The sequence below is a fragment of the Podarcis bocagei genome (genome assembly GCF_964188305.1).
Source record: "Podarcis bocagei genome assembly, chromosome: 3".
NCBI classification, from domain to species: domain Eukaryota; kingdom Metazoa; phylum Chordata; class Lepidosauria; order Squamata; family Lacertidae; genus Podarcis; species Podarcis bocagei.
The window spans coordinates 87486605-87498000 of record NC_138127.1 but is presented as its reverse complement, the minus strand read 5'-3'; positions in this window follow the sequence as shown (position 1 = coordinate 87498000).

Genomic DNA, 11396 nt, shown 5'->3' with positions numbered 1-11396 from the left:
ATTATGTTTGCTGACTGGGAATGGTTGTGGACCACCGGTATAAAATTTACGGCATGTAATGCCTTAAAGGAAAATATTATGAAAATGATCTATAGGTGGTACATGACCCCAGTCAAGCTAGCAAAAATTTATCATTTGCCTGACAATAAGTGTTGGAAGTGTAAAGAAACTGAAGGTACTTTCTATCACCTTTGGTGGACGTGCCCAAAGATTAAGGCTTTCTGGGAAATGATATATAATGAAATGAAAAAGCTACTTAAATGTACTTTCCCTAAGAAACCAGAGGCCTTTCTCTTGGGCATTGTCGGCCAATTGGTGTCAAAGAAAGACAGAACTTTTTTTATGTACGCCACTACAGCAGCAAGAATACTCATCGCAAAGCATTGGAAGACTCAAGATCTACCCACTCTGGAAGAATGGCAGATGAAGGTGATAGACTATATGACATTGGCTGAAATGACCGGCAGAATCTGCGATCAGGGGAAAGAGACGGCGGATGAAGATTGGAAGGAATTTAAAATTTATCTCAAGAAATATTACAAAATTGATGAATGCTAAAATGTTGAGGTTTTTAGAAAGAAAAGGAGATTACAGCGACAAAAGATTAAGTAAAAGAAAAGAATAAATAAGGGACAAATTTGATAAAATTACGTTTAGGATTTGCTGAAATAATTTTGGAAATTGGGATGTAGAAAGGGGAGGTTTGGGGAAGTCAGAGAAGTGAGGTTCATGAAAAAAGGATATGAAATTATACATGTTTGTTTCTTTATTTGTTTGTATTGTCTATAAAAAGTTTTGTAAAACCAAAAAAATTTTTTTTAAAAAAATACAGTAAGATTCCAGAATTAACCAATCATGTGCAGCCCATTGTGTAAATAATGTATATAAAGCAGATACTTTGAGGGGACTTTCATTCATTCCTCCTCACCACTATGAGCTGAATAAAGAGCATGAAATCACTTTGCGACTCTGAGTATATTTCACTGGCGACGAAGGTGGGATCCCGCTGAGCTGACTGCCACACACAGCACCGCAGCACCGCCACCTGCCGCACCACTGCCTCGCACCGTGTATCCAGACTTCAGCTCCGGGACACAAGGAACTCAGAATGGCAACCGACAGCAGCTTCTCGCCATTCAACCCAGCATCTGGAGACTGGGAAGCGTATGCCTCCCATTTCACCTTCCTCCTAGAAGCCAAAGGGGTCACCGATGAAGAAGACGCCAAGAAGAGGGCGATATTCTTCAGCATCTGCGGAGAGGAGACATTTGAAATCACCCGGGCTCTCCTTGCACCTGAAGACGTCGCTACTGTTCCATACAAAACAATAATGGAACAGCTAAAGGGACACTTTTCGCCGCAGCCCTCAGTGGTGGCTCGTCAAAATGCCTTCTACGCAAAGCGGCAAGCCCCTGGGGAAACCATAACTGGGTTTGTGACCTCTATCCACCAAGGTGCCCGGTTCTGCAACTTCTCAGAGCTGGAGAACATGCTTCGTGACCGCCTCGTCGGTGGCCTGAAGGATGAGAAGCTGCATTGACGCCTCTACGCCAAGAAGGACCTAACGTTCCAGGTCGCTCGGGAGGAGGCCCTGGCAACGGAAGCTGCGAAGAGGTCGACGCAAGAGGCACGGCTGAGCCTGCCACCCCAACCAAGGGTCCACCATGAAGACCTCACCGACGACTCAGGATCTGACAGGGAGGAGGTGCACCGAGTAGAGCAGCGCACTCAAGCAGCCCACATACCACAGCTGCCTCGACGAGAAGGAGGGAACTGCACAAGCTGCGGGGAAAGTCACGAGAGGAGGACGTGCCGTTTCCACAATGCAGAGTGCAAGCAGTGCAGAAAATTGGGACACATCGCACGGGTGTGTCGAGCTCGGCCCACCCGACGCCAGGCATCAGATGACCAATCCAAGAGCCCCAGGTCCCGGGGCCCAACGCACCAAGGCAACTCTACAGAGCTCACAGACTTCCAGGTACACCAGTTGCCCCACCCCAACGTAGAGAAAATTTATGTAGAGGTACAGATAGAGGGGGGCCCATGCCGCATGGAGCTTGACACGGGCTCAACTATATCCATAATCTCGGTCCCAAACTCAGGCCGGCCCCATTCACCCTCCGGGACTTCCAGAAACGTAAGGTCTCCACAATGGACCTTACATATCTCCATATGTTGTCTTTCAGCTAGATCTAATATTTTCTAATATAATGCTTTGGAATTACTTCAGATGTGTTTTCCATGAAGTTCCATTTTGTGGGGTAATTGCAGCCTCATACAACCAGTGTGTTTAGTACCAGTTAATGCATGAAGAGGTTAAGACCACAGAACTCTTTTCCTAGACTTTGATCATGCCCCCTCCCCTCTGGTGCTGAAGGCTTAGAAAAGTGCTTTGTTTATTCAGCCCACCATGTGAATGCCATATGTAATGGAGGTCTGAACCACGGGCTCCCGGCTTAGACCGTGTGTTTATATAAACTTTACCATATTTTTAAACCAAGGTTTCTTCCAGTTTTTCTTGCTGCTTTATGGGAAAATGCATGAATCAAATGTTAGAAGTTTGTAAGTAAGAAACATTTTAACTTACTAACCAATGTGCTCTGTCAAATGCTAAAGGAAAGCACTGGAACTGCCTTAGAATGGGATATTTAAAATGATCCAATTGCCTATATTCCAATGCTTTACTGCTGCATGTTTTGTGACTTCTAAAAACTCTTCCCTGGGCTCTCTCTTACTGGAGAGTATTTAGCCCCACCTTTGGATTTAGGAATCCATTGAATTCTTTTTAATTAACCAAATAATTGACACATTGTGCTTAACAGAACTTGCACACCATTCTCTTGAATCCAAAGCCCCTTGTGATTGCAGTGTTTCCAGATGCTTAGCTTTAGAAGTACAGTGGCCCAAAAGCTCCTTTTTCACGCTGATTGGGTAGGTTTGGGACACTGCTGCAGAAATAGTACTGGCTGTTTTGAACTCACCTGGTGCCAAAGTCTCAGACTATGGCCTCACTGCATAAAGAACATTCAAAGAAAAGTTGACAAGCTAAGAGCATAAGCTTTTATTGTCTGCAAGTGAGCAGAGTCTTAAAACTTTGAATTGCAGAGATCACTTTCATCACAGCAGTTGACTTTATAATAAATGCCACTTTCTGGGTCATCAATTCTTTTATCACAGGGGACCTCATCCTTCGCCGCACAACCAAGAATTTTTTCATAAACTTCCTCAGCTGAGAAAAGGGACAGAAAGCAGGAAAAAGGAGGAGATAAAAGAGTGAATGTTTGCATCACTATTGCCACCACAATGATTAACTGAATTTCACCTAAAAGATCTAAACTGCTCTCCTTTGAGTTGTGCCCCCTACTGAGAGTTCTGCAGAGCTTAGAAATAAATAGTCTGGCAATACTGATGACTGAAGGAAAGAAGAAACACAAAATTTATTACTCTTGGGGAACAAAGCTATTCTGGGTATAGGCACACACTCCTCCCCTGCTCCCTAATCTGCTCTAGCAGAAACCCAGAACAGGTTTAAGCAGTTCATATGGGAAGGAAAGGTGGGGGGGGGGATACTTGTTATGTGATCAGACCTTGCTACCCACATGCATACTGTGGGACATTGCAGTCAAACATAATTGTGCATGAGTGCTAGTTAGTGTATGAAGGGGTTAATACCAGAAAACTGTGTTTTCTAGAATCATTGAGGTCCCACACTGTCTTCTCCAGTGAGTGAAGAAGTCAAGCCTTCTCTTCCATTCCACACTCTCTTCCACCATTCAATGTGTCTGAGCTTGCTCCCTACAAGCTCAGACTGCATTTTTGAAACTAAACTTCTATGTTTTCCGCCAAAGAGCATTCTACCTGATTTCTGCTTGCCACTGCGTGGAACAAATAATAAATCAGTCTTTTGCATCTGTAAGTAAAGCATTTGAAAACTTCCTTAACAAGGTGTGGTGTTTTAAATGCTAAGAGGGATAGAAATGGGTTCACTGCTTTAGTGGATTAAATGGGATATTAAAGCAGCTTTAACAGCCTATCCCCAAGCTGTCCTACTGCACAAAGTGTGACATGATTTTAAACCCTGCTGGGTCTTTCTGTGTGCTAGCCCTGCTCTTTGGATCTAGGGACCCCACCTCTTCTGTTTTTGAAATTCGTTACTAGAATCTAATTTTTCCACCCCCCACATTCCTCACTTAGTGCCACATTGAATTCTATTTCCCTTTATTGTATCGCTAAGCCCCCCCCCCAAAAAGACACTTAAGGGGAAAGGGAATATGGAGACCAAAGAAGGTACAACCTTGTAGCTGGTGATGTTTTTTTTTTACCTTTATAGAAAATTATTGCAATACACTTTCTTTCACCATCAATTTCACAGGTACTCATTTCGCATTTTCCTCCATCTTCCTCGGCTACGCAGAATGAACACTGGAGAGCATCTGCTCCAAAAGACAAAGTCTCATGTGAATAAACGAGGGTAGCCTTGTAGCCGTTTGGTTGGAAATCTTCATATTCTCGGCAAGAAAGTAATCCCTTAGGTCAGGGCTTCCCAAACTTGGGCCTCTGTTTGTTTTTTGACTACATTTCCCATCATCCCTGACCACAGATCCTGCTATTTAGGGATGATGCAACTTGTAGTCCAACAACAGCTGGAGACCCCCAAGTTTGGGAAACCCTGCCTTAGGTTAGTACAAGGATTGTTAACTCTTTGGGGACTATGGACATATTTATAAACAAGAAAAATTGACATGGGCAACACATTGCAACCAAGCACACATCACTATCTGGTCTGCGGGTGACAAATAGGGCTCTTCTTTCAAGTCTTGCCTCCTCAAGGGGCGGAGAGGGGATGTCGTCGGTACCAGGGATGTGCCTGTGGATGCATATCCACTTATGGGTGACACTTTGGCAGCCCCTAGGTTACAAAAAAAAAACATTGACGGAATGTTCACAGACAGTGTACTTCAAAAAAAGAAATGGAAAACTATCTTGTTTTCAGAATGCCTGATTTCAGATTTTTGAATCTGTAAACTTACTTTCAGACAATGGAAAAAGGGTAATGGGCCTAGGCTCAGCTTCCTTTCCTTCTGTCCCCTTCCCTCTTCTTTCTTTCTTTCTTTCTTTCTTTCTTTCTTTCTTTCTTTCTTTCTTTCTTTCTTGTATTGGTATCTTACAATTGCTGCCCCCATAGGCACACAGGGGCAGGCATCCCTTTCTACATTACCATTCCCCAGGAAGGGACAGCACTGTCAATTCCTGAGATCACAATTTTGTTTTGCCACATGGCCTCAGAGCTGCTCTAAGCAGCTGGAAAATACTAAAGAGGAAAAGAGGCATTCCACAGACCACCTCTTCAGAATATTCAATATTGCTGCTTGAAAAGCTGGATTGATTTTTCCTTACATAATTTGCCCCAAATGGGATTAAAAGGAGTTGGCACAGGATGGAAATAAATTGACCCATCCGTCCCCAGCTCTGAGATGATGGAGCCCATGATTTGACCACAGCTTGAGTTCATTCTGTATTTGCAAAGTATCTCTACCGAGATACCTCTACCCTGGCATTCCAATTTAAATATTAGGGAGAGTGAAATAAATAAATAAATAAATAAATAAATAAATAAATAAATAAATAAGTATATCTCAGCAGGCTGTAGCAGTTGGCAGGAAAGGTGCAAATGTGAAGCAGGACCACTCCATCCACTCGATTGCAACTACTGTTGTCTTTAGCTCTCCCTCTCCTTCAGTTGTCAGCTAAAAACAATCCTTCCATCAAGTGGCAGCAGATAACAGAATCAGGGTCATTTTATTGGCTTAGCTGAGATTCTATGGAGGAGGGAGAAGTTTGGTTTGGTTCATATTTCGATGTGAATCTACCTAAGTTACATTTTCCTTCTCCTTTGGCCCAGTCTACCTGCCTTGAACCTATCTCCCTTGGTTGATAATGCTTTCCCCAACTCTCGGAAGAAGAAGAAAACATACCTCCAGGTATAAGGCACAGGAAAGTACAGATTACCAGAAAAAGTTGGCCTGGGGTGGACATCTTGGAAGCAGAAGGCACTGTGTATGTCGCAGCAGAAGCCTAAGTAATAGAGGAACAAATGCAGACCTTCACTGGATTCCACCAGAGTAGAAAAGCTTCTTCCTCTGTTCCTGTTAGAACCACTCTACAGATCACAGGGTACTCAGAAAGGACTTATAAAGATAAACTGGTGGGCCGTGACATTATGAACTGGGCACTCATTACAGGACAATAATGATGTGTGGGATGAACAGAGTCTTTTAGCTCAGGGCTACAATGGGCTCTGCAAGTCTCCACTGGGACATTTGGCCCTGCAGGACAAGACGTGTAATAATACATACATACATACATACATACATACATACATACATATTTTTATTTGCATTCTGCCTTTCTACAGTTCAAACCATACTCAAGGCAGCTTACATAATGAAAAAATGCATAACTACAACATCTCAAAAGTAGCCATCAATAGTAAATGCAAAACCAAACTGAACAATTTCAATAAATCGCAGCAGAAGATACAAAAAACCAAACAAACCCAGCAGCCACAAGAGCAACCACTCCCTCCCCAACAACACCTCAAGCACCGTCCTCCCAGATCAGGTGTAAAAAGGCCAGAGCTTCATGTTGCATGCCTATTTAAAAATATGTCCCACTGAGCAGAATGAGGCTCATTGCTCTGATATTTATATATACAGGTGAAACTCAGAAAATTACAATATTGTGGAAAAGTTCATTTATTTCAGTAATCCAACTTAAAAGGTGAAACTAATATATGAGATAGACTCATGACATGCAAAGCGAGGTATGTCGAGCCTTTATTTGTTATAATTGTGATGATCATGGCGTACAGCTGATGAAAACCCCAAATTAACAATCTCAGGAAATTGGAATATTAAATGAAATCAGCAATACAAGGATTGCAAATAGAGCAATATTGGACCTCTGAGAAGCATGCAGATGACATGGCTCCCCAAATCAACACAGACTGTGGAAACGTCACACTGGACTTCAAGCATCTGGCATTGTATGCCTCCCCATTCTTCCTCCAGACTCTGGATCCTTGGTTTCCAAATGAGATGCAAAAGCTGCTCTCATCAGAAAAGAGATTTGGAGAGCCACGTCACCAGCTGGTTATGGCCCACTGTGCTTCATTAAGTCCAGGGTCAACACAGCCATCTACCAGGAGATTTTGGAGCACTTCATGCTTCCTTGCGCAGATTAGCTTTATGGGGATGCTGACTTCATTTTCCAGCAGGACTTTGGCACCTGCCCACACTGCCAAAAGTACCAAAACCTGGTTCAATGCCCATGCGATTACTGTGCTTGATTGGCCAGCAAACTCGCCAGACCTGAACCCCATAGAGAATCTATGGGGCATTGCCAAGAGAAAGATGAGAGACATGAGACCGAGCAATGCAGAAGAGCTGAAGAACCCATCATGGCTAATAGTGTGGATAGTTTTATCTTCCATCCAAATGACCAATCCTCATTTCAACCCATCCTGGTTAGCTACCATCAGTACTTTCTGTGGGAGAAAGTTCCCCCTTTGCGTGTCAATGGGGCAGTGTTGCTATTAATTTTCAAGGGATAAAAGCATCGCCCCTGAAAAACCAGCTTGGAGAAAAACAGCCCCTGCCCACCAATGACCCTTGGGACAACATTGCTGTCGGGTCATGACGGGAGGTGGCTTTTTGCACACCTGCCAGTCGCCTCAGCGACATCACTCATCATGACTGTTTTTGAGGGCTGAAGGTTCCTTCTCCTGTATGCAAATCTATATGTTTCTTCCAGAGTTCTAAATTTCATGAGTAGAGAATGATCCTCAGTGCAAAACCTGGGCAAAGTCAGCATTCGCTGCATAGCGATTGGGGAAGGAGGTACACTACTAGGCACATTGATCTTCAAAGCTTATTGGGTGAGTCAGGGGTGCACTCTACTTTCTAGGCACATTTTCAAAGATTTGGGACAGGAATGAACAGGAAGTGGTTGGAACAACAGATCTGATGGATGGATCCCCTAGTCCCTACTTTGGGAGTCAGGGTATCCACACTGAATCAGAAGGGATGAGCTGGCAATTTAGTAGCATTTCCATATTAAATTGCTTTGCTTTTTTGCCATGCTGTGTTATTTGAAAGGAAGTAAAGGTAAAAAAGAAGTAGAAGCACTCTGTTTAATTAATTAATTAATTAATCAATCAACCAAGTAATTAAAAATTTCATGTGTGACAAAATAGTGTTGGTATTAAAGGGTTAAAAAGCTCTAGTCAAGACGCTCTAATCACTGAGCAGCTGGAGGTAGTTAGGCTTCCAGAAATGTGAGTTTGTATAAATAGTCAACTCACTCGTGTGTTTGCCCCCTCCCTTTCCCCCTTCCCCCTTCCCTTTCTTTTTCTTTTGGGGCGTGTTTGCTGAAACATGTGATTCTTCACCAGTGTTTTTGTTTTTGTGTAAATAAACCTTTTATTTGAGTTCCACACCGCTTGCTCCAAGATTCCTTTATTGAAAAGATGCTGACTCTCCAGCCCTTCTTGAGCCGCTGTGCGAAATGCTCTGCTGTAATGGGACATTGTTGCATCGGAAGCGCACTGGACATATGATTAGCATTAAACTAATTAAAGTTTAATGGGACAAATAGTACACACTGCTCTCCACTTTCAATTCACAGAGTCTTTTCACAGTTCATTTACATTCAGTATGAGACGCCAGGTTGTCATAAGCATTATGCAGTTAGAGAAGAAAGGAGGGGGAGCTCTGTGCATGTTGCCTTGTGGCTTCAATCCAGGATGGGGGCAGGATACTCCACTTGCTGCTCTTTCCCAGTGAAAATGTACTTGGATATATTGTTCCCAAGTACCTGGAAGAGATAACTATATGAAGAGTATCATGCTGACCCCTTTCAACCTTTAGAATATCATATTGATGAACAAGAGCAATAATCTTATGGTTGGTTACACTGATATCAATAAGAATGGTTTTGTGGTCCGCTGCCTTATGAGTTGTTAAACATATAATAGAATGTTTTCATGGATTCAAAATTGGAATTTGGCACAGTAGAACATAGTTTAATTTTGGATTTTATAACCAGAGGGGGCCTTCTTAGTGGTGCAGCCTGTTCGATCTCTCTGGGCTCAAGGAATGCAATAATGTTTAATCACTTTCATTGTTGGTCATTTAAATTCTCCCTGCTAGAAGACAGCCGTCTTTGGAAGGTGTTACAATCTCCATGGTTAGAAGATGTTAAGCAAAGGTTGGGCTGCCACCTATTGGAGATGATGTAGCAGTGGATTTCCTGCATTGGCAGGAAGTTGCTGTGGATGATCTTTGAGGTACTTTCCAACTTTATGATTCCATCTGTCAAGCCAGTGTGTTCCTGGACCATTTCAACCTTGTATTAAACCCACCTAAGGATACATTAGGGATGTGGGTGGCGCTGTGGGTTAAACCACAGAGCCTAGGGCTTGTTGATCAGAAGGTCGGCGGTTCAAATTCCCACAACGGGGTGAGCTCCCATTGCCAGTTCAAAAGCACATCAAAGTGCAAGTAGATAAATAGGTCCCGCTCCAGCGGGGAGGTAAATGGTGTTTCCGTGCACTGCTCTGGTTCGCCAGAAGCGGCTTAGTCATGCTGGCCACATGACCCGGAAGCTGTATGCTGTCTCCCTCAGCCAATAAAGCGAGATGAGTGCCACAACCCCAGAGTCGGTCACGACTGGACCTAATGGTCAGGGGTCCCTTTACCTTTACCTTAAGGATACATTGTGAAGGCTATGATGCTAGTCCTGATTCTTTCTGACTGCAGATGGGAAACTGAAGGTCTTAATGCTTCCCTGATTCAACATACCTTCAAACCTGATATATCATGGCGTAGGGTTATCGGTTTGCCTTTGTAGTCCTGATTATTATATAATCTGTTATGTACTGAGTTGAATAGGATCCAAACTGCAGCAGTAGGATTGGTCCTAGAACAATAGGATCCAAATTGCAGCAGTCTGATTGGTCCTAGAACAATAGGATTCAGAATGCAGCAGTCTGATTGGTCCAAGAACAATGCAGCAGTATGATTGGTTGGCAGGAACCACCCAATCATGCTCCAGATATAAGTGAATCCACAACCTGATTGGCTTACAGTAGAATTCCAGAATTAACCAATCATGTTCAGCCCATTGTGTAAATAATGTATATAAAGCAGATACTTTGAGGGGACTTTCATTCATTCCTCCTCACCACTATGAGCTGAATAAAGAGCATGAAATCACTTTGCGACTCTGAGTATATTTCACTGGCGACGAAGGTGGGATCCCGCTGAGCTGACTGCCACACACAGCATCGCAGCACCGCCACCTGCCGCACCACTGCCTCGCACCGTGTATCCAGGCTTCAGCTCCGGGACACAAGGAACTCAGAATGGCAACCGACAGCAGCTTCTCGCCGTTCAACCCAGCATCTGGAGACTGGGAAGCGTATGCCTCCCATTCCACCTTCCTCCTAGAAGCCAAAGGGGTCACCGATGAAGAAGACGCCAAGAAGAGGGCGATATTCTTCAGCATCTGCGGAGAGGAGACATTTGAAATCGCCCAGGCTCTCCTTGCACCTGAAGACGTCGCTACTGTTCCATACAAAACAATAATGGAACAGCTGAAGGTACACTTTTCGCCGCAGCCCTCAGTGGTGGCTCGTCGAAATGCCTTCTACGCAAAGCGGCAAGACTCTGGGGAAACCATAACTGGGTTTGTGACCTCTCTCCACCAAGCTGCCCGGTTCTGCAACTTCTCAGAGCTGGAGAACATGCTTCGTGACCACCTCGTCGGTGGCCTGAAGGATGAGAAGCTGCAACGATGCCTCTATGCCAAGAAGGACCTAACGTTCCAGGTCGCTCTGGAGGAGGCCCTGGCAAAGGAAGCTGCCAAGAGGTCGACGCAAGAGGCACAGCTGAGCCTGCCACCCCAACCAAGGGTCCACCATGAAGACCTCACCGACGACTCAGGATCTGACAGGGAGGAGGTGCACCGAGTACAGCAGCGCACTCAAGCAGCCCACATACCACAGCTGCCTCGACCAGAATGAGGGAACTGCGCAAGCTGCGGGGAAAATCACGAGAGGAGGACCTGCCGTTTCCGCAATGCAGAGTGCAGGCAGTGCAGAAAATTGGGACACATCGCTCGGGTGTGTCGAGCTCGGCCCACCCGACGCCAAGCATCAGATGACCAATCCAAGAGCCCCAGGTCCTGGGGCCCAATGCACCAAGGCAACTCTACAGAGCTCACGGACTTCCAGGTATACCAGTTGCCCCACCCCAACGTGGAGAAAATTTATGTAGAGGTACAGATAGAGGGGGCCCCATGCCGCATGGAGCTTGACCCGGGCTCAACTATATTCA